The 24391-nt window shown below is 40.7% G+C and overlaps 1 protein-coding gene across 3 annotated transcripts in view; it reads left to right on the top strand.

Moving 5' to 3' along the window:
- sgcd (sarcoglycan, delta (dystrophin-associated glycoprotein)) overlaps positions 1 to 24391 on the top strand; it is a 413854-nt gene that overhangs the window by 139165 nt on the left and 250298 nt on the right. For 2 of the 3 annotated variants that reach the window (XM_013276741.3, XM_005472310.4), the window contains exon 2: positions 21929 to 21990. The exons of the other annotated variant lie outside the window; for it this stretch is intronic. The gene's annotated coding sequence lies outside the window, so the exon portion shown is untranslated. The remainder of the gene's footprint in view (positions 1 to 21928; positions 21991 to 24391) is intronic. 3 annotated transcript variants of the gene reach the window in all.

Genomic DNA, 24391 nt, shown 5'->3' with positions numbered 1-24391 from the left:
TAGTGGGGAGAGTCAAAGCTGGATAATAACTGGAGATGAAAACCAAGTTCAAGTAGCTGCTGCTTGGTGTATTATCAGAATGTGTGTGTGTGCACAATGCAGCTCTTAATTTTACATGTGTGTTGTGTAACTGAGCAACTGCCGATGAAGAAATGGGGCGTGGCCACATGTTGTAGCAAGATGTAACAAATAATTTGACAATTTGTACTGGAGACATTTTTTGGTCATGTTTAGACGACAACGGCACTCGTGATTGCTTGTATGCATTTCTTTTGCTTTTAGGGCACCAAATAATGAGAACTGTGGTATTTTGTGTAAGCTGGAGTGGATGATCACACAGGAGAGGTGTTCAGTCTGTATGTGAGCTTTTTCAAAAAACTCGTTAGCAGATGAAAGTGACCCTTCTGATGCAAAATGTAGGGAAGCTGTGACTCAAAGTTTTGTAGCATCCAAAACTGGCATCCATGGCCTCTTCACACGGTGAGTTTTAGCCAGTGTGCAGAGGTGAGGAAGTTTAAACTTCTTTCTGAAGCATTTTTTTCCTTAGTTACACAACAGTCACTTTGGATACTTATAACTAAATGCATTCCTCTAGAGAGAGTGCATTGTGCGTGCAGTGTTTCCCTCCTATTCAAACTAATGGCATCTTGGCTCTCTTCACGGCTGGCAACGCATCATATCTTCTATTCTGGCCCATAGACTGTATATAAAAGATGGCTGTAGTAACCTTGTCATGGCCCAGCAGATTGTGGATATGCGTTATGAAGCCTCTCCTTTTTTTTTTGTACAGCTGTTAACACCTTGTGTTGTTCTGTTTTTAAACAGAAGGGGTCATATTTAGATCAGATATTAGGGGTGCTGATAGAGTCCAAGTTTAGCACCTGCTAGGAAATGACAGGCTAATGCTGAAACATCACGAAAAGTGAACACAGACTTGTGTGCTGTGTTTAACACAGCTTCATGTGAATTGTGTCAGAAAATTTCATTCAGAATGCTCCTAAAAACACCGACACAACAAGTAAGAGGACCGCGACTTTAATTTGCATCAAGAATTCTTAGCACCCACTTGGCATCTGCCAAATGTTCTCAATTTTTAATTAGCTTTGCTCTGTTATGAAATTTAAAGTGTGAGCTTTGGAAAAAAACATACGCATTTGTACTGATAAAGTCCCAGTCCCACAGGCCTGACCGGTCAGCAAATCCCCATGGCAATGACAGCTTGGGAGAAATGTGTTTTCCCCAACTGGTTGGAAGGCAGTGGCTGAAGGCTGTTGCCTGTCGCTAGGTGGAGTCAGTCGCTGTACCAGTGAACCTCATTGTGGTTCCTTTGGGTGTGGTTTTCATTTCAAAAAGCTTTTTAATTTGCTACAGACACTAAACAGCTAGCTAGTGAGCTGTAGTGACACTTGAGAAAGTGCAACACGACCTGGTGACTGTTCAGTTTCAAAGTAAAAGCTCTCCAGTAAAAAACCACAACTTTTCCTCTGACAGTGAAAAGTCTCCAATGTTGGCTTCAAATCTCCTACTGACTAAAGACTAAAGATACGACAGGCTGCCAACTGGTTTGGAAACACGTTGTGGTTACTCGGGGATCACCACCCAGCCTTGATTGTCTGTGACTCATATCTAAAAGGGAAAGCAGATAAAGAGACCATTTTTTAATCAGGTTGTAAATGTGCTTCTTTTTGCTGTAGAGTGTTACAACATGGGAGTCTTTGTGAAACATCTCAAAGTGTGACGACAGCAGTAGCGTTTTTATCTGCATGCTTGTGTGTGCATTTTTGCACATAGCTCAGTGTGTCCCTTGTCAGGAGGGGTGAGTGTTTAACAAATGACTGCCAACCCGGGGACACAGGGGCCAGAGACCTCTGTTAGGGAGTCGGCCAACAATAAATCTCAAAAATCAATATGACAGGGCCTGGAGTAATCAGTATCAATGATTTTAAACCGGAATAAGTCCCTTGGGGCGAAGAATGATAAAATTCTCTGAGTTCAGTCTGAAAAAACATCCTGAAGGATGGAGATGAAGGATGGAGAAAAGGAAGAAAATAAGGAGGAGGAAAGAAAGAGAGAGAGATTATTGATGCTTTTTACCCAGAAGGCCCTGCAGCAGGGTTAGGATCTCTGTTCTGTTTTCTCTGTTTGTCACTTGTGCCTTTTTCCCTTCTTTCCTCCTCTTACTTTTCATCCGTCACTCTTCTGCTGTCTCATCTAGTCGTCTTCACGCCGCCCCGTGTTTACACTCTTACCTACTCTTCCTTTCATGCTTTCTTACTCACAATCTTTGCAGCTCTTTCACTGGTTTTGTCTTTAGCGTCTCTGTCGCTGCTTTTTTATTTTTTTTAGTCTGTTCCACTCTTTCTGCCCCACAGGATTTAGTTTTGATTGATAGTGACATTTTCTCTCTTTTTCTGCCTTCTAGTTCACTTTTAATGATCCATTAGGAGACAAAATCTACAGATCAAATTTCAAAATGAAACTTGTGACTTATTAAAATCCTATTTCATCATTCAGGAGATAAAATCTGCGTTGAGAAAAACACCAACATAATAAAGCCAATTACAGAACTGTTGCATGAAATATTTACACTCATTCTTGTAAAATTAGACTATAACAAAACATCAGATCTAAAGTGGAGGTCTTAAATCTCCATGGACACGTCTGCCCAACACTAAATGGAAGGTGTCAAAAATGAGAAGGGGAAAGAGGGAGAGCGCTCCACGCTTTAGGAGGCAGAGAAGGCTGGTTATAGGAACCCCTCAGCTAATCACTGACTAATCATTTAATCTAAAAACCACTCAAAATAAATGGTAAATAGACTGGTCCTTATACAGCACTTTCCTCCTCTGCCTCAGCACTTTATACAGCATGCCTTATTCACCTGTTCACACCGGTTCTAACTTTCTAGCTAATACTGTGATGGATGCATCGGAGAGCAACTTCAGGTGAGTGTCTTGCCCAAGCATACTTGGCATGCAGACTGAAGCAGCCGGGGATCGAAACACTGACTTTCTGATTAGTAGATGACCTGCTCCACCTCCTGAGCCGCAGCCGCCCCAATGAAATAATGTCCTAATAATAGATGATGTCTTCGTGATAGCATTTCAGCATAGAAGTTACCTCTCATGTGTTTCTCTGGAAGCAGCCAACGCTGGACTGTAATGAAATCAGATCATTTCCAATATCAGAAATCTTGACCTAGGTATTTTACAGGTTCTGTATATTCACATTAACAATCACATTCATTCCTAACCACTTATTTTTTAGCTAAACAAAAGACGTATCAATTGCTGTGTTCACTTGAATTGAGTCTGTGTCAGTTTTCTTTTGTATGTTCTATTCTTTCTCCATGCGAGAGGCGCTGCTGGCAGGAACAATTGGCTGATTTGGGTTTCATGTGCAGTAGCTCCAAGTCTCTGGAACAGTGGCCTGTGCCCTTTGCTGAAGACAGTATTTAATCACTTTTCCCCTCTTCCTTGGCACTGGTCGAAAATATGTTGAATGGCAGCCCTGCCATGCTTGAAACATCTGGGGCCCCACTGTGGGTAAATGTCAACAAATAACATTCAGTCAGCGTTTTAAACATTTATCTGCCCCGGAGTTTCTCTTTGCACAGTCTCCTCCACCCCCCTCCTATTCAGCTGCATCTGCCCTGGGTTCCCCACTGGATGTATTTTAAACCTAGATAACACCCTAATGCCCTTACACTCACTGCAGCCAGAGCTCCACAGGCATTCATTTCAAATATTTTTTGCTTCTTTTTTTTCTAGCAGATAAATGTTGGCATCTGAAATAAGTCACATTCAAAGGAATGCAAACCTCTGAATGCAGAGCAGGCAGGCCTCATTTTGGCTCCAGTGATACCAGGAGGCACAGCGAGGCTGGCAAGCCTGACTGTTCCAGCTGAACAGCATATATTTCACCATCATGATATATACTTAGATGGTAAAACATGCATCCATCCATCTCTCCATCATCCATCCATCCATAACCACTTTATGCATTAGAGAGTAACATGGGGCAGCTGGCATTGGGTAAAAAGCATTTTAGCCCTAAGAAGGAAATGTGTCACAGGTAATAATCGAGAAAACAAAAGAGACCCTTTTTAAGTTTGCCAGCAGCCGGTTTAGCAGTAATTTAGAGTTTAGGCCATAGCTAATTTGGCTAACACGTCTGAAACGGGACGTCATCGTGGCGTACACCGTGGTTCTTTCTAATGACCAGCAGAGGGCGACTTCTTTGACTCTGTAAAACTCTGTTCAAAAACGTCAAACAAGTTCCTGATGAATTTTTAGTCACACTCACTAGTTTAAAGTCTTAATTAACACAATAAGAAAACAGAAGAAAGAACAGGGTGTGCTGTAGGGCAGGCCTCCCTGGTTAGGGTCTCATCGACTTTCAAAACTAACATGATGACACCTTAACAAACACTCACATCCTGGGCTGTTTGACCTCAGTGAATCACATGATAGGGTGGGGATAGCTTTGACAATAGGTTCACCCGAAACCTTGGTTGATTGTGAGCCACACCTGTTTTTCTCTTCGAGCTCCTCAGACTACGATGATCTGGATGACTGAGAACCTTCACAGAAAACTAACATGATGATTTCTCAACTTTAGGCTTTAAAAACAGAACTCAATGAATCCACACATGTGATGAATAGGATCATTTTTAAAATCTAGAAGATAAATGCATTTTGTACTTCTGCTTTTTTGTTTTTTTTAACTGAAACCTACACTAAAAATGTGCGGGTCTAAACCTGGCTGTTGGATATCTGGATATGGAAGTGCAGAGTTCACAGGCAAAGTAAATGGGTTTCCAAGAGAGGTTTGGTTTATGGAAGGAAACAGTTTTTGAAACATCGGCAATATTTTAACAAGTGAGCTTTTAACAGCTGTTAATCCAAACGGCATATTCAGGCTAAACCCTGAAAAACTGTCAGCAGACAGATACAGATTTTTGTTTTTCATTTTTTTCCACTTTGACTCTATTTTTATGTGAATCATATCCATTACCACGACAACAGAAACCTGGACAGCAAGGGAGCTGATAGAGAACCATACGACTAAAAGGGCTGGATCTAGAAGGTCGGCAGAATAAAAATCTATCAATCACAGATTAATTCATTTTCTAAGATGGATAAAATAATAAATACTTCCAGAATAAATTTTCCAAGTATAATTGGATGGACTTTAACCTGTGTGGGTGGGCTGTCCAAGTAAATTCTACCTGTGGGAAACTGGATGTTAGCCTGACCCAAACCCTGAACCTGCAGCCCGGTGAATGTTAATATCCTAAGAATATACCACGTTAATCCTACAACCTAACAGCAACTAAACATAATATGATAAAACTGATTGACTTCCTTGTAATAAAGGAACATTAATTTGCTATTCATACTGGCAAATACTGTATAGGTCAATTTCCCATAATAGTTCTGCGCAAGATGGTGAGAAAAATCTGATAGTTGATGAACCTGCAGATCACAGATCAGATCAGTCGGGGCATACTCGTCGAGATGAAACAGTTGAATTTAGAGAAGCCCCTCTGAGGCTGCCATTATCAGGAATGAACAGAACTGAACTGAGAGGCAAAACCTTCCAGACCATACAGGATGGAGGATGTTCACAGAGTCTCCGGAGACTAACTGACATCGCTTTTCAACGAGCCTTTGAGCCTCGGGCCGCCCGAGACGCTCGGTCAGGGAATTCCACAGTTGAGAGGATCAGAGAGCAATGTCCTCATGAAAATCTGCCCCCAGTTGCTGGTGTGGATCCAGAACAAACAGTATCCCTAACTTTGCAGTGAAGTAAAATATACAGATGACGGTAAGGCAGCGCCTCACCTACAGATAACCAGTACCTTGCATTTGGCCTTTGTTAGCCTGAACAGATGCAGTCAGACATGAAATGCTACATCAGAGGAGAACAGTAAATCTCAAAGGGCATCAGCTGGGAAGGAGGGTTTTCCTCTTCACACACACACATTGTATAATTCACCTTTCTTTAAATGCTATGCTGAGATTTGGATGGGATTGGGATTGCCGAAGGGTGGGAGAGATCTTTGTGTGTGTCTGTGTGCAAGTGTGTTTGCATTTCGTTGTGGGGACTAAAATTTGGAAGTTTACTATGGCTGTGGGGACCAACAGCCCCCATGGGGACTAAATCCCAGTCCCCCGAATTTGAAGGCATATTTCAGACTCAGAATGTGCTTTTAGTGTCAGGGTTACACTTAGGTTACAGTTAGGTTTATGCATTCATTTTTGATGGTTAGGGACCTGGGAAAGCATTCTGTCAATTAGACGTCCCCACAAAGATATGAAAACACGATGGTGTGTGTGTGTGTGTGTGTGTGTGTGTGTGTGTGTGTGTGTGTCTTAATCTCTGCAGTGGAAGAAATGAGAAGCTTCTTAATTTCCTCGTCGCTCTGCTCATGTCTCCTTCCACCCTCACTTCTTCTGCTCGTCATTTCATTTCGCAGCCTATTCTCATTATCTTTTTAGCCCTCAGCTCATTTCATCGTGTCCGCCATCATACCATATCTCACTTCCTGCACTCAGTGTATCTGTCGCCGTCTCTTCAGAGCAGATTAGTAGCCATCAAACCGCGCGGCGATGCTGACTCACGGCCCCGCGCGCTCCGAGGTGGATCTTTTGTAACATCTTTGAGCTGAACTTTCTCCATTCGCTCGCATCACTCCTTGTAGTCACTACTCAACTGCTGATACAACGCACACACACTCACCTCTTGTGTCAACACAGGCACCAACATCTGTATACACAGGATCAATGCCTAAACTGACAAGCAGCAGTGATGAATTGCTCTCCTCTTTGCTTTGACCTCCTCGACTTTAGCTGGCAAACAGCACATTGTTCTGTACCGTGTGCTTTAAGCTTCAGTGTGCTGTGACCCTCAGCTGCAGTCCACAACCGCACCGTTTCAGCCACCATCGGTAGCCTGACATTTACCTCGTTACTCTTAACTTCTCTAGCCTTCTATCCCCATTAATAAACAAAGGCTGAATGTGGTAACAGCAAAACATCTGTTATTTTGGATATAAATGCTTCGCGTATCTGCATATTTAATGTTTGGAAACTAACATGTCATTTAAATCTCTGTACATTTTGTTTGAGAAGTCATTTGATTAACCTCTGGCTGGCTTTGTTTTCTGCGCAGCGGGGGTTGGCACAAGGCCGTGTTTTCCTTCAAGGTATAATGAGTGAAATGTTGTAAATGCCAGAGGTCAGATGATGCTTCACTGTTAGTCTGACCTGAAGATAAAGCAAAGCAATAAATTAGAAACTTTTGTTTGTGGAGAAGGGCTGAAATTGTCCTTTTTAAAAAAATAAAAATCAAACAAACTTGGCAATAAATGGGACAATAAAAGTACTGTATTTGACTGTATTTCAACTGAAAGCATCTTTTGTGCAATCAGCACATACAGTTTTTTTAGACTCGGACACATGAACAAAGAAAAGAAAAGAAAGAAAAGAGCTGTGAAGCACACGGTTAACGCTTAAAATTAAACCGAAGCATCATGCTTTTTCCAAATCTAAGTAGTTCTGGCAGCTAAATTTTACTGCTCTTCATATCCATCAGCACAAATATTACTCAGACACGATTAAAAAAAGGATCATTTGTGTCCATGAACACCAATGAGTCGTGTTCTGTGACTGTTTTTAAGGCTGCTTTGCACAGTGCTGTTGGGGCTGAACTGTTACCACAAGTATGCCAATATAATTAAAAGCATGTGTAAATATATAAACACAGCACCTAGTTTGATTTTTCTATTAACCTCATATGAGTCTTCTTAGTATCTCAGACCTTCAGACATTGAAGTAAAGCTGAGAAAACTCATACTCCTTGATCCTCTGACCTTGTGTCAAGCATCTTCATGAAGGCGTGAGTTATAGTCGGGCTGCCCAGAAGACCAACATATATCTCTGTGGAGAAGCCTTCATGTTAGCCCCTCTCCCCACTCACCACTGGGACCTTTGGCGTTTTAGTCTTGTTAACACAGAGAAATAATTCTTTTAACGCTGAATCATTAGACAGTCTTGAAATCTACTTGGCATTCATTTATCTGTGGTGTTACGGTTCAGTGTAGATCGTTGCCAGATGGTTTTACCTCAAGTAGAGAACAGACGAGAGAACTTTCTCAGGTCAGATAAGTCAGTTGGGTTCGTGATGATCCAGACATTCAAATTTTACATTCTCTTTTTGTTATTCCTTCTTGTTTTTTAACGTGCACTTCACTGCATGCTTGAAAATGAGATAAAAGAAGAAGAGGATTGAGTGATAAAGTGTTTTTTAAATAGGAATTTTGTATTTCCACAGTTGATTTTAAGACATATAGAAAGGGAGGATAAGCACCCTCGGTCTCAAGGTTCTCAGACACAATGCAGTCACGTCAATGTGGCGACGTAGCATAACGTTCAGCTTTGATGCATGTGGTAATAAGTCATCAGAGCTGTGAGAGCTGAAGGACCGAGGAAGGTTTATTATCCCTGTCTTCACATCCAGAAGCTTCACTGAACCTCAAGATTTACCGGATCACACAGATGTCCTGAAAGTTCCTGTAGTGACAGTGCAGATCATCAGTATCCAGGGGCCGTCCTCTTCAGACTGTTTTTGGCCCAAATACAAGACAGTAGATTCGATTTGAAAGGGTGAGCAACGGTGTAGTCGAAGAAAAAGCAATCGGTGTGTGTTCGTGCTTTATGCAGGAACTGCTCAGTAGTGGGTTGTTGGCCCTAATGTTAGTTTCACATTTTCATTCGTCTTTCATCTCATGTGCATCAGACATTAACAGCTGCGTTACTAAAACCATGAGTTTTTTGCGAGAACGTCTCATGACAGTGACGTAAGTGAGTGCGACGTTCGTGACAACAGCTGTCTGCAGATCAACAATGGATAATATATCGAGTGCGTGAGAGAGTATGAGCGTGCAGCGTTTAAAGCGTTGAAGTACTGACCTTACTTTGAGTTTGATTCCATAAAAAGTGACAAAAACATTAGTGTCCGTTGTGCGTGGGAAGAAAACTTCTTTTTACAGCGAAAAAACCCCTAAACTTCCAAGCAAGCACCGAGTGCGCTACGACGTAATGTGAAATTCACAGAGAAACTCGTGGAGTCTTCAACTGACCGCCGCGGCACACCTGCACCAGGGTAAACCTCCGCCTACCCCAGTCCTGCTTTACAGGTGAAAATAGAGCAACAGGACCGCTAGTCTTTGATTTTATTTATTTTCTGCTGTGTTTTACTTACATCTATTTGAAAGAGTGAGTGTAAACACAAAAAAATATTTTATTTTATGTGCTGGAATGTGCAGAAAATAGGTTTAAATGTTAAACAAATTTCTTCCAGTCAGAGAATGTTGCATATAATTTAATTTTTGCTTGATGCATAAAGTTAAAAGATTAAAACTAATAAAACAAGTTTTAAAAAGAGATTTTTCCATTTGATTACATTTTGTATGATGGATTATGCAGAAAAAGTAGAATTGGGCTGAAAGATCTATCGCTTTATCACCTATTCAGGTTGTAAATCGTGTTTTTAAAAAGTAACTAAGTAATTAATTACTTTTTAAAATAAATAATCAGTAAACGGGATTACTTTTTTGGGGAAGTAATTAGTAACTGATTATTTTTTTCAAGTAACTTGACCAACACTGCTTACACTTACTATTACGAGTCTATAAAACATAGCTACAAGAGGTGCTCCGTTTGTACCAACATGGTTTCTAAGAAGAATAATCAGCAACTTGCCAACCGTAAGAGGTCAAAGTAGCATTTGCTAATTGCTAAACTGCTTAAGCTAGCTGGAAACTGCTTAAGCAGTTTTTAGCTAGCAGGAAAATTATATATTGATGGTAAAAATAAAAATGCTAACGGGGCATAGCCAGTGTTGCCAACTTAGCGACTTTTTTTCTAAAAAGTGACTAGCAACAAATCTGGCGACTTTTGCTGGTGTTATTAGGGAAACTTCTGACCTCTTTTTGACGTGAAAGCACATATCGCTCTTACACTCAACTAGCAGCGGGTGCTGCCATGGGCACCTTGCCCGTGCCAAAGCGCTCACAGGCAGCGGATCGTCCTCACACAGCAAAGTACAACAAACTTATTTGAACTGGTGCAGTGTCTGTCTAAATCTAAGCACTATGTCAGCTACATGGAGTATTACATGGAAGAATACTGAAGAAAATATCTCGATTTAAAAACTAGGATTGTTTTTGACTTTCAAAACTGCACCTGAACGTCTAGTTTGAAGCTAAAACACTCTCTGCTTTTCTACTAATGTACTTCACAGCAGGGAGAATGTCATACAGCATGAAATAAAACACTAATAAATGTCAGAAGAATTCAATTTTGACCAAATCTGAGAACCTGGTATATAAATATATTTTATAAAAAACTACCTTAATTCAATCCTTTTTCTTATACATACAAGAGAAAAGATCTAAATGATGAGGACTCATCAGAACCACATGATGGTGTTTCAAACAGAAGTGTAAATGCAGCCCATTTCCTGTCCTCAGAAATATAAAAGATGACACAGAAGGAAAAGGGTTTAAAAAATGATGCCAAAAAGAACCGTAACATAATGCCAAAAGCTAAATTTACATAAAAAATATAAAGCATCATAAACCCCCCAAAGCACTGAACATAATGCTGGCATTTCTATCACATCTCATGCTCATTAGCAGAGTGCGAGTGTGTTCACCCACTGTTCCTACAAGCTTTGTGCACTAATTAAGAAAACCTGGTGGCTGCCTGCTGGACTTGGAGGCTTGAAACTGTATGTGTGGATTTTTTCCACTGTGGCGAATTTCGAAGCTGTAGCTGTCAGACTGAGGTCACTCTGATTGATCATCACTTTGAGGTTTAGGTTTAGGTTTGTGCTACCCGGATCAAATTAAGGGTAAAAATAGTGGCTGGTATGTTATGAGACGAGCAGGTTTGAGGCACAAATTTAAAAAAATATATAAATAAAAATCAGCTATATTAACTGTTTTCCTTCTAATTTGATCTGAGTGCAGTTTATGTATGTGATACTTTTTTCTGTTTAAGTAGCAAAGTGCCCGTGATTCACAGTGTGTGGTTTGGCAGAACCACAACATGCATGGCTCAAACTACCTACCCTGCTCTCTCACTTAAAGGTGTGTTGGCACTGCAATTCTGCCAAGTAGACTGATCAATTCAGTACTTTGATCTTAAAGAGTACCTGTTCTGCTGATTCTCAGCTCTATATTAATATTATTAGACTCTGCTGCAGCAGTTTTTAATGATTCAACACCGCAAATTGAACATATCCACCTTTTACTGGTACTCAGCTCAGTCTTTGTCTGAGACGGGTTGTTTTAGCTCATCCCCACTTCTTTGGCTGGCCTCATAACCAGTCTGACAGCAGCTGGGTGGGGCTTCTGTGCTCGGTGCTTTACAAAAAAATATCCCCTCTACTGTACATCTATGTGTCTATCATTACAGGGTTTGCAACCTTTTGCCCTTAATGCTATTTATATTTTACAGTGGCCGACCGTTTTTTGGAAAAACAAAATCAGGGTTGCAGTAGGTCCATGTGTCTGTGTGCAGCAGCAGTTTGGGCCAGATTCATTGCCGGGGGATTGCCTCTTGACTAATTAAGCAGGTAGGCAGCGCAGACTGTGAAAGTGTCTGCACAGGATGAGCTGATGGCCATTAACACGACATCTGCCTCCACTTTAATCTCTCTTAGCGGGAGAGAGACGGATTGCAAGAGACGGAGGCAGAGAAACAGAATTGGAAGATTGGATGGAAAGAACCAAACATTTAAATCAAGACAGCAGACATGAAACTGTGAGCGAGAGTAACAGTGATGGGAGTGCAAAGAGAAGACGAGCTGTATGAAAAGAGCAACAAAATTGGAATATGGAACAGCTGAAAATATGAACGTAGCGGGCGTCCGTGTCGGTGGGAACGTCTTTTTAGTCATTTTCAGACAGTTTCTGGTCAATCTTTCTTTAATTTCTTTTTCTCTTGTTGAAGCTACAGTTTTTTTTCCTTTTATTCACGTTTTTAACACATTTCAGCCACAGAGAAGAAAAAACTGTGAAGCCAAAGTTAGCATTTGAAAGAAAAAAAAAAACAGTTGTTTTGCTCGCTTATTTTTCTCTTTTCCTGTGTCTGATATCAGGTGTGCTTTCATGTGAGTTGTGCCGACACGATCACCTCCCTCTCCTGTTGAAAAGCAGTGGGCGCGCTGGTTCAGTACAGCTGGATTGGTTTACAGTTGCTCATTTCCTAACCAGGCACTGGCAGGATATTTGCCGTGCTGAGTTTCTGAGTTCTTTGAAGCCCCGCGTGCTGTCGAACGCTGCTTCTGCAGACTGCCCAGGAAACTGAAACCCTCAGTTTTCCCAATTTTTTTGCAGTTTTTTCTGTTTCGTTAAACAATTGACTGTCGGCTGGAATCACATCCCGCCGCTGCAAACAACGAGTCTCCAGATGGAAACATGTTCTCTTAGCTCCTTACATTTGTTTCTAGTGTTTGTCTGTCGTACTTCTGACAATTTTTGCATGTGTTTTTCCAATTTTACCCTTAACTTGATTTGCAGCTAACAGCACATTATTACTCGTGTCTATAAACAATGACAAACACCAGCTTCCTGTTTTTCAGTGATTACTTTCACTCACTTGTAGTATAAAACAATGTTGTGTTAAGATGAGTTTTGTTTTTCTTTTACTTTTTGTTCTTTTGCAGAATAACTCAGGTATTAAATCTTTGCCAAAATTCTCACCTGACCTTTGGACTTTTAGCAGTACATAGAATAATTTTAGCATTTGTTGTAAAACACAGAAACATTGAAATATGAACCTGGAGGCGAGTGGGAGTTTTTAAAGGAGATGTACTGCAAGTCACCGAGGTTATGGAGTAGGCGACTTTCATTGCTAACACTTGTTTGAATTAAGCTGAAAAACTGCAGCAGAACAAAAGTAGGAGGTAATAATAAATAAAGAGGACAGCAATACACGATTGTCTGTTAGAATATTGGATCCTGTTGGAAGTTTAAAGTAAAAAAAACTGTGTGTATCCCCATGAAAGTAAAATAGGAAAAATAAATGCAATTTTAGGAAATGCTGATGTGGTAAAGGAAGGAAATCTGTCAGCATGACTGTGTAAAATAACTCATTTATTGCCAGACTGTCCTGTAATCAAACAGAGAGCTGTTAATTCATAAAAATGCTTTTTTTATTGTTTATTTTGTTTTGTTGTTTAACTGTGTAAAATATATATATGTGTATATATGTGTATATATATGTATATATGTGTATGTATATGTGTATATATATGTATGTGTGTATGTGTGTATATGTGTATGTGTGTATATGTATGTATGTGTATATATGTGTATATGTATATGTGTGTGTATATGTATATGTGTGTGTATATGTATATGTATATATGTATATGTATATATGTATATGTATGTACAGTGTTGGGAAGGTTACTTTTAAAATGTATTCCACTACAGAATACTGAATACATGCCCCAAAATGTATTCTGTAACGTATTCCGTTACGTTACTCAATGAGAGTAACGTATTCTGAATACTTTGGATTACTTAATATATTATCATGCTGTTTACAACTACGTGAATGTCCTATTGCTGTGATTTATTACTGTTACTGAAGGTCCGCGGCTCCGAAACGTAGTAAAGGGACCTCTGGCTAATACTTCGGGTTCCGTGTTGGGCTGGTAGCCGAAAACTAGCTTTACTTTGTTGTCTGGGTCAACTTTGCTTGCGGGAGACAGAGAGAGGCGTTGAAAGGCTTCTCCAACGGAACTTATTGTTTCAGGAGGAAAACACGAACACAGTCAGTGGCGGTCCTAGCCTGTTTGGCGCCCTGGGCGAACACTCCCTCTGGCGCCCCCCCCCACACACACACACACACAAAACATGTTAAGGATTGTACATTAACATAAAACTGTTGTCCACACACACATATGAAGAGAGAGAGAGAGAGTATGCATAGTATGCAAACGGCTACCAAACAGCCATCATAATTCGTCATACAATGAGAACAGGACAAATCAACAATTGACACTGACTAATATTAAAATCTGTAACATAATGTATTGTTTGGAGTTTCTGTTACTATTTTTACCATTTCTTCTTGGGGCAACTGTAACCCACATTATTTCCATAGGGATTAATAAAGTATTCTGATTCTGATTGTTTCAGGATGACCTGCCATTATCCAATGACACATCTGGTTACCTGCATCTTTTGCTCGTTTCTCCTCCGCTTCTTTTCTCTTTTTTCTAAACTGAGCACCTGATGGCTTTGAACTTTTCTTGTCCATCTTCCATTGGTTTTAATTTTGCACTCCAGTATGAACACCCATCCCTCAACCAGAGGATCACCACAACATAACCTAATAGACCTACACCTTAGTTCACAGATTAACTTTGTCTAGGGTGTATTTCTGGGATTTCACACAACCCAGGATTCAAATCATGAATACATAATGGGCTTGGATTTACAACATTATGAATGAAATGTGCTCTCTTTGGAAGCAGCAGGTCTCCCTCCCCTTTCGACGGGTTATGTGTGAGACTTTAAATCATCAAACTGTAAATTATAAATTTTAAATTGTTATTGATCCCTTTACCCCGAGTCCTAAAGTGTATATTTATTTTCTTACTCTACTATATTTATTGTTCGTTTATTTGCACTGCTGTAACTGGAGCCTCGTCGTCTCATCTCTCTATATACTGGACTGTATGTAGCAGATGACAATAAAGTTTACTTTGACTTCAGCAGCGCGCAGGCGTACGGAGGGCTCTCGCGCTCAGTTTTCGTGTATAGAATTTCGAAAAAACATCGGTGCAAATTATAAGTCTGTATCACAATGTCCGGTGTTTTCGTGTTTGTTGTTTTGTTTTTATTTTGTTTTATTTTGCGAGTTGGTTATTAGATGCTGCTCCAGCCAGCCAGAGAATCCCCCGCCCCTCGCCCTCTCCTCCCTGTGCCGCAAGCAGCAGGCGCACCTCGCAAACGGAGGGCGCCCTTACTCCCAGCAAATGGGCGATAGAAAACCGATTGGTGCCTATGACATTCCCAATATGCGCTGGCTGCCGTCGGGGCAGCATGAGTACGAGCTTTTTTTTTTTTTTTGCCGATGCCCGTGATGCCGCCCCCATCACGATGCCGCCCCGGGCAACCGCCCGTGTCGCCCGTATCTAAAACCGCTACTGAACACAGTGTACAGTTGAGTCTTAATAGCTTACTTACAAATGGGCTCGTCAGGCACTCTTCTTGGCTGCAGTGGTTATTATTATATTTACATGCTTCCAGCTCCCGTTTTTGCTCCGTGACAGCTCGGACTTTTCCTTTCTCTCCCTCCCTCGCTCACAGACACATAACGGGTATGGTAGTCCATTCTCCCTGCGGCACGGACTACACTGCCCATGAGGCTACATTCTTTAGAGCTATGCCTGTAGCATTCTGCCTTTTAGCTTAGCACAACAACAACAACAACAAAAAAGCGCTCTCTCACCCAGGAAACACGCAGAGAGAGAACGCGTCACCCTGTAACCATGGCAACCGTAACGCTGCCGCCTGGAACAACAGAACATAGCTGTCAAACAAACCCAAACAATCCTGACCCGCCACAATATGAAACAGGAAAGTACCGCCGTGTATTCCATTTATTTCACCAAAGTAACTGTATTCTGAATACCACCTTTTTAAACGGTAACTGTAACGGAATACAGTTACTCATATTTTGTATTCTGAATACGTAACGGCGGTACATGTATTCCGTTACTCCCCAACACTGTGTATGTATGTGTGTCCAAAAAAACAAAACAAAACTTATGCCCTACTTAACATTTTCCAAAGCTCTTCCGTGGGCCTGACTGGAGTCATTGCCAGGCTGATTCTGGCCCCCGGGCCTCATGTTTGAGACCCCTCTCTTAAATGTCTTATTTGATGTGGTGTTTTACTTTGTTTTACAGATTACAGCCAGAGTGGCAAAACATTCCAGTGTAATAGCAACTAATAACTGATAGTATAAAGCTGTACTGGATGTTCTATTGAGGATATTGCTGTAATAATTTTATGATTAAAAAAAACCTGGTAGGCAGGTGCAGTGATTAGCAGTTGCCTCACAGCATGAAGGCCGTGAGTTTGATTCCAGCACCTGGGCGGGGTCTTTCGGGGTCTTTCTGTGTGGAGTTTGCATGTTCTCCCCGTGTTTGCATGGGTTCTCTCTGCTTCCTCCCACAGTCCATAGACATGCACCTAGTGGGGTTAGGTTAACTGGTTATTTTAAACTGCCCATAGGTGTGAATGTGAGTGTGAATGGTTGTTTGTGTTTATGAGTTAGTCCTGTGACAGGCTGGCAGTGTCATTTCAGGGCATGAAATTTTCTCCAGGTGATGACAGTTTTGCCGCTAAAGTGATACAGAACATTATTTTCTTGTAAAATCCAAATAAATCTGAACTAAGCACAGCCATTTGTAATTATTCTGATCATTCAGCCTCATTCCTCTTCTAGCTTTAACTTTATTTTTGTTTGCATAAAGTCTGACGCCGCCGTCACAGCGGCAGCTCAGTGTTGCGTTGTAATTTAAAGCGCGATAGCACAAATATGATAATAGCAAGTCAGAGGGAGAAGCTGGCTGAATAAAACTTTATTCAGACAGAGGATACAGTTTTTAATTTGAGTCCTCAGCAGATCAGCGCCACCCTTCATTAACCTGCCCCGACCTGTTCATTAATTCACATTTCTGCTCTAATTGGGTGGCGGTGTGTGTAATGGGCGCTGTATTCTTGTGCTCTTGTGTAGAATAGAAAAGGAGTGATTAACAAAAGTCACATTGGTAAGAGTGTCATGCATTCACAGCTCAGTCTCTGTCAGCAGGGTGGCCCTGAGCCACATGTGGGGAATGAATAGTGTTTTCTCAAAAGATGAAAATCTAATTAAATTAAGGAGGAGGGTGTAGCCCTCGCACTGCATTACCAGAATGACAAGTAAGTGGCTGCGGAGACTTGGAGTCTCTCGCCTTCTTTGACTGAGAGGCCAAATGTGGCTGATCGTGTTATAGTCTTTGCTGAAGTGTCCGTTGTTCCTGGAAAAGTAAAGTTGCCATTAAAGATGTATTTTTTATGACCGTGTGAAGAAACTTTCCATCTCTAAAACTACAGTATAGTTATTGGTACCACAGCTTTTGTGACAATGGAACAATGGATGTAATCATAGTTCATGCACTACCACAGTGGATTTTAAAATGAAACTATCAAGATGAGACTCCCAGCTTTAATTCCAGAAGTTTAACAAAGTATCACATTTTCATATTTCATATTTGCCTTCATTTGTTGTTTGTTTGTGAGTCTCAGTTTTGTCTTCAGGGACTGAACAATAGTCTCTGTTGGGTTGAGATCAGGTGACTGATTTGGCCATTGAAGAATATCCCATTATTTTGCCTCAAGAAACTCATAATCAGTTCGTGCTATCTGACCAATTTTGCAGACACTGGCTGAGTTTGAGCAGAGGGTATAGTCTTGTACACTGTACTGTTAACCCTGCTACTTCTATCAGCAATGATCAATAAACACTAATGACTCGGTTCTATTGTGAGTCAAATATTCCCAAACCATAACACTGCCTCCACCATGTTTGACAGACGATGTTGCATTCTCCAGATCAGACACCCTTGCTCTCTTTCTCCACACGTTTGTGTTTCTGTCACTTTGGTGCAGGTTAATGTTGGCTGATCTCTGACTTGTTTCCCAGAACTTGCAGAGTCTTTTTGGATGTCAGTCTAATCGGACCTTCAGTGTAAGCAGTAGTTTTCAACTGTTGTAAACCATCTGCATGTACAGTCATGATTGTAGTTTGACAAAGGGACGCCTACCTCCTCAAGATTGTTCTTAACTTAATTAGATGTCATGAAGTTGTTTTTCTTAACCATGGAAGGAATTCTGTGATCATCCACTTTGTCTTCTGTGGTGTTTCAGGCCTTTTAGTTTTCCTTCTTTCCGTATCTGTCATGGTCCTGGCTCGTTCCAGCGTTTTGTGTTTAATATTAGTATCATCCTATGTTTCAGATTAATTCTTGTATTCTTGTTCTTAGGGTTTTGGTTCTTGTGTTTAGTGTTGTTATATCTACCTGTGTCCTCCCCCGGTGCTCTGTTCATGTCACTGAGTTTGTGTTTGTGAATTTCCTGTTTTACTTTGAAGGTCTGTGTCTCTTGTGTCTAATTCGGTCCAGCTGTGATCCCCTCTGGTGTGTCATTCCCTCGTTACCTTGTGTGTATTTATAGTGTGTGTCTGCCTTTGCTCCTTGTCACTTGGTCTGTGTAATCTCTGCGTCTCTCTGCCCAACATTCTCCGTGCCATTTCTGCTCTTCATCCTGTGTTTGTATGGTTTCAGGTTTGTTCTTTAGTTTTTCCCAGTTTAGGTTATGTTTTAGTGCCCTCGCTTTTGTTGTTTTCACCTTCTGCAATAAAGCTCACTCGCATCACATCCAGTGCCAGCATTTTGGTCATTCCTCACAACACCACACGACTGCTGCCGCAGCCTTGACAGTATCAGATTGTTGATTTGTCTACTTCTAAAGTTTTTGGTATCTAGATGTATTTTAGTTCACTGCCTAATAATGAACTCCTCCACTTGCATCAACATCTCTTCGGTGGACACGGTGCAATACTTTTGCTAAATGCATTAAATGAATCAAACATGACAGATGTTGTTCTCTACTTTAATGCCTGCTTACCTGACACAAAGGTTAAATGAATGTTTTGTTCCTTACTGGCTCTTGATTTTAATTGGTGTTGAGCTCCCACACATTGTCTACTTTTCATAGTATGTTTTTTCCTTTAATTTGGCAAGGTTTTCTCAAAGCCCTGAGGTGAGCTTTGTAAAGGCCAAATTGGTGTGAATATTCATGACCACACAAGTTGCACTGGCTATCTTGAAAACTGAAGTTACTACAGAGTAGTAGGCGAGTTTTGTGCCTAGAAAAGGTTACTCTCTATTCTTGGAGTCTTAGTGTATGCTGTTGATGATAGCAACATGAGAAACTAATTCCAGTAATTAGGTTCAAATATAACACACAAGTCCATGTGGAAGGCTATGCAACCTGCACCCTTGTATATACGTTCACTAAGCATAACTAGCAAAATCGTGTGCACATACATGTGAGGAATTATGCAGCAGCACAGTGTGAGTGCTGGTGTGTTCCTTTATTCCAGCTGAGCTTATGCGCTTTATGTGTGTCACATTACGTTCTGTCACATATGCAAATATCCACACCGAGACTGTTGCAAACCATGTTCGCACTCAATAAGTCTTAGTTTGAAAGCTTTTTCATGACTTGCTGTTAAGTAAAAGCTGCTGATTCGTCCACATTTTTAAACCTCCATATGCTGCACATCTCCACTCCGCTGAGCTGCTAATTCCTTAAACAGTATTTTTATTCCCCAGTCTAAAAGGGAGCCATTAAAGGATCCAGTTCAGGTGTGTCACCACTGACACTGGATTTCATGGCTGGAGAATGTTTTTATAGCTTTTCAACCTCACTGCATCATCATCATCATCGTACAACAGAGTCCCAACACTTAGTGCTGCTGGTACACTTTAATGCATGACTCGCCTCTCACTGCTCGAAACTCCTGTTTTTTTTTTTTTCTTTTCTTTTTTTTAATTAAAAATGTGAGAGACAAAGGCGACTCTACAAGTGAATGTAGAACGCTGTGTAAATGTTTTTATGCACTACATGATTAGATTTGTTTCTTGATGCAACACCATCAAGCATGACTCTTGGACCAAAATTAATTCATCAAGCTCCCGCAGAGCCCTGATCTCGACATCAAGGAGTCAGACTGGGATCATGTAAGGAGACAGGAGGCATTCAGAAAAGTAAAGCAACTTCTCCTCAAAAAAATAGCTTTTTCTTCCCCTTTTCTCATCTTTCTTAGATTTCTTTTAGGGGATAAAAGTGCTGCAAAGTACAGCAGTTCTGCAGAGGGTGAGATTACCCATGATTCATATTTTGTTCATTTCATGCACTATTTTTATTTTATATGTTTACATTAGTTTATATATGATGGTATTCATTTAATGTAATCTTTGCATCGCATTGGGAACGGGTTCAGTGAAGCTAAAGCACAGTTTTAGAGTGCAGGAAACCAAACAACTGCTGTAGCTAAACAGACCCCAGTAGCTAATGCTTGCTAACCTAGCATGACCGCTGCTGGTCCAGGAGATCTGTTCATGTCAGAAGCTAGTTCATAATCCACTGAAGCTAAGTGCTTCCATATAGCAAATCACTGGGATTGTTCACTGGGGTTCCTCTGCCTTAAAATATAAAAAGCTTTGAGATGATTGCTGTGAACTTGCACTGTTGAAGGTGAATGGTTGGGTTCAGTCGTGCTTAAAGTATCTTTCATGGCACGGAATATCGTGTGAAACCATGAAATGCATATTAATTAAATGACTTTGTTTCTGTTATTCGTATGCTCTTTCATGAAAGTAGTTCTTTCTCACTTCTTAGTCCGGTCCTAGGTTGGAGCATGTCTGGTATTCTTCTGCTCATGTTTTGGTATAAAACATCTTCCCATGAGACAAAGTCAGTGGTCATTTATGTAAGCTGCATATTCTGACCCATGACTGTGACCTTTATATTGTTGGTGCTCTCTAACTGTCTTTACAATTATGATGAAAGTAAAGGAGGAAGTGAGGCGAGCTTTATTTAGCCACAAAGTCTGTGAGATCATGAGTGAGGTTGGGGTGGATAGACGGGTTTGTTTCCAGTTAAAACAAACCATATTTATCATTGGCATGCTGTCATTGTATTTGAATGCAATTTTTGATATTTTCATGAATCTTAAGGAGGCTAACCTAACATGGATGAAAGTATCTGCTTTGTTTTACTAATTCAGACAGACCAAATTACAGACTTCCTGTGTTTTGGAAGAAAAACAACAAAATGTGAATATATGATTCATTTCCCTCCACCAGTTATGAAACCATGATTTGTTTAAGGCAAGCAATTAGTGACTACTCAGTTTTTCAATCTAAGCATTGGTGTTAATTTTTCTCTTTTTGTTTGGTCTAATATTAAAAGATATTTCTGATTGGGTGATGGTGAGAGTTTTAATCAGATTTTCTGTGTTGCGTTTGCTTGATGCCACAATATCAGATGTCAAAACACAGCAATCCATCATAAACACTGATTCAGCTTTTGAAGAAAATCAGTGACTTATGACCCTTTATTCTCTTATCAACCCCACTGCAGTGTGCAAAAAAACCCTTCGGCTCTGTTATTTTCAGATACACGATAACCTGACAGACAGGTGCAATCTATTATAAGGTTATTGGGAAAAGTTTTTTTCTTGCTTCAAAGGAAAGTTTAACTGCTGACACTTTCAAAAACAGAGGAACAGAAACAGAGCTGGCGAAGTACTTATTAAAAAAGAAGCAAGGTTAAGTTTGTTTACTAATGTTTTCGTCTATATGGAAGCATCAAGAGAAGCCACAGCAGGTGATGAATCGCTGTATCGCTTTTTTAATATTCTGTTGCCACCTGCTACGTTGCTAAAAGACTAAACCGCGGGGATTTAACATGAAATCACCAAAGTTCACTTAAGCTGAAATGAGGGCTCGGAGAGTCGAAACGACCCCCAGAGTTCTGTGAAGCTTCATTTGTGAAGGATTTCTGAGGAATTCTGCTGATCCGGTCCCTCGGTTCTTCCCGGTTGTGCTTCTTCTCTCTGTACTGAAAGCGATGACCGTGGGAGATCTGTGCACTGATCCCACATCAGCACTCTCTAATTGGAGAAACTTGGGAAATAATAATATATGTCTGGGGGGAGATGATCAGCTTAGAGGCAGCCCATCCCTCACCTGCTGACCGTATCTTTCTACCTCCTCATCCCAGGTGATTAGAGAAATCCCCCGGACCCTGTCAGAAACTCCGAATCAGCACACTTATACACTGAGGTGAGTGCGTGATTCAGTTTCTGCATGTTTGTTGTTTTATGTGTGTGTGTGTTCTTTTCCTGCATGCTTGCGTGAGTGTATCTGTACGATGTCACAGCGGTGCTAGAAGAGAGACATCTCTGCTAAACATGAAGTAGAATTTCCTTACATGCTAAAGCACTGCCAGCACTCTTATGTCTGGATCTTTCTTCTGATATGGATGATGTGTATTTGGTGCTTGAACAGTGCTGATTCCTGGGGGTGGTGTATGTGACAACAGTTGGTGTGTTCATGATGCCGGTACTTCAGTATGTCACTCACTGTAGCTCTAGTGATGGATACCACAGACTGTATATAAAGGATGGACAAGCTGAGTATTTGAGTGCTTGATGTTTTAAAACTGGGAGTGATGATTGATGAGAGAGACGTGGATCCAATAGGATACCTGACTTTATTATCTGTTTTATACTAAATGAGAACAAAATCTACAAAATGACGTCACACCATAAACAAAAAGCTGGTTAAAAAAGCGATCCCTCCTCACCTCTACTGTCCAGCAACATGCTGCGTGGACGTCTGTTCCTGCACTTCCTGTTTTGTTTTGTTTTTTTATTTAAATGTATTAAATGTGCATTTTACAGACTGTCCCCTTATGTTTACATTTGCTTCTTTTTTTAATTTTTTTGCAGAGATTTTTTGTTTCTCAAGTCTTGTAAAGTCAAATTTATCATGTGGAATGTGGTCGAGCTGTAAGATGATTAGGACTGGAGGAAACACCCTGAGTGTAGTTTGATGTGCTTCAGTGAAAGTTGCACAGAGATGCTATCACACTCACACTTCCCACAGTGGGACCAAACTTGGTTTCAGAACCTTTCAGATGGACCTTTAATCTGAGCAGTTAGAAGAAAAGTAAACAGATTGCATTTGCAGTGACTGAAAACTGGTGTCATTCCGGACATTTAAAGGCTGTTACACACCGAACACGAAATTATCCAGAATTTACCAGATCTGAACTTGCTGTGTAATGTAAACACACACAGAACATGTTGCGTTTTTGTGAAAAAAATGAAGTCGACATGAAGCGACGATGAGCTGATGTTGATGTTCCTGAACAAGAAAAGGAAGAAACGGGAATCCTGAGTTTATCCAGTTCTCACGACAAAGTGGCAGCAGCATAGCTCGATCCAGGAGTTCAGTGCAGGTCAGTCACGACTACTTTTGTACATATTTGAGGATGTCAGAGTTTGAGCTCATGTGAGTGCAGTTGGGACCACGTCTGAGGAGGCAGACAAACGCTTTCAGAGAGCCATCTAGTTGTGTGTCTACGCTCAAATAGGATTATTTCACTATTTCCATCTCATTGAGAATTCAGTGCTGGTGCACAATTTGAGTTACAAGCACATGTGCTGCTAAATGCAGCGATCTGATTGGTCAAATCTGTTTATTAGGATTTAAAAATCAAGCTTGGTTTGAAAAACTAAATGCTGCAAATTTGTCCAGTGCAATCAGTGTGAGTGGCTGCATTAAGAACTGTTGAGTCAGAAAAATGTTTTAATGCACAAAATATTTGGACATATTTTAAGTGTCTGGTGGAAGTTCATCATTGCTTTTGCTGTTTGAATCAAACACTGATCTTATCTTATTACCAAGATTGGGTAAGAAGTTGGGTTATTTTCTCAGACTCCTGCTGGTCATCATGAGGAATGCAGGTTAAAGACGCGTTTTCGCCACAGACACTTTCAGTGTCACTTTAATGTTTATTTAGTTTTACTCTGTAACCGAAATCATCTCAAATGTTTTCAGTCTGATTAAAAAGAAGTTTGTTAAAACTATTCTGTGAGTGAGTTTGATCGAAGCTGAATGCCTTGATACTGACTGCACTCTGTAAAAGTACTCCCCAGGTGGAGTTTATTATGGCAGTCAGTGAAAAGTGCCTTATGTGCATCTAATAGCTCAACACAGATATCTTCCATATTTGCTGTTGCCGCTCTATAATCAGAGCTTTGCATGGCCATTATGAGTTATCTTTCCCAGAGATATCACCAGTCTGTGGCCTCTCACAGCTGCTAACAGGTTCAGTGCTCTGGTATAACATCATTTAGTGTCCACAGATCTTCCAGCTTTTCTTAAAGAGCATTGTTAGTAGTCCTGATGACCTCCCTAACATGAGCACATGACTTCTACAGGTCTGCCAGATCATTTGAGTTTCTTTCTGTTTGTCACTGATTAGAACGACTATAGCTGCTCACTGAACCTACTAGAATGTACAACAAGGTGTTATCAGGAGTCATAACAACTGATAAGGGCCATTCAGAGTGAATGAGTGTGAATACCCAGGATTACATTATTAGAGATAAGTTTCCAAAATGTAGTATGGCAGTGTGCAGTAATGAAGTACAATACTAAAGCAAAGCACTCAATT

This window comes from Oreochromis niloticus, linkage group LG10, assembly GCF_001858045.2.
Source record: "Oreochromis niloticus isolate F11D_XX linkage group LG10, O_niloticus_UMD_NMBU, whole genome shotgun sequence".
NCBI lineage: Eukaryota > Metazoa > Chordata > Actinopteri > Cichliformes > Cichlidae > Oreochromis > Oreochromis niloticus.
Note: the sequence above shows the minus strand (reverse complement) of the source record. Positions and strands in the feature narration are given on the sequence as shown.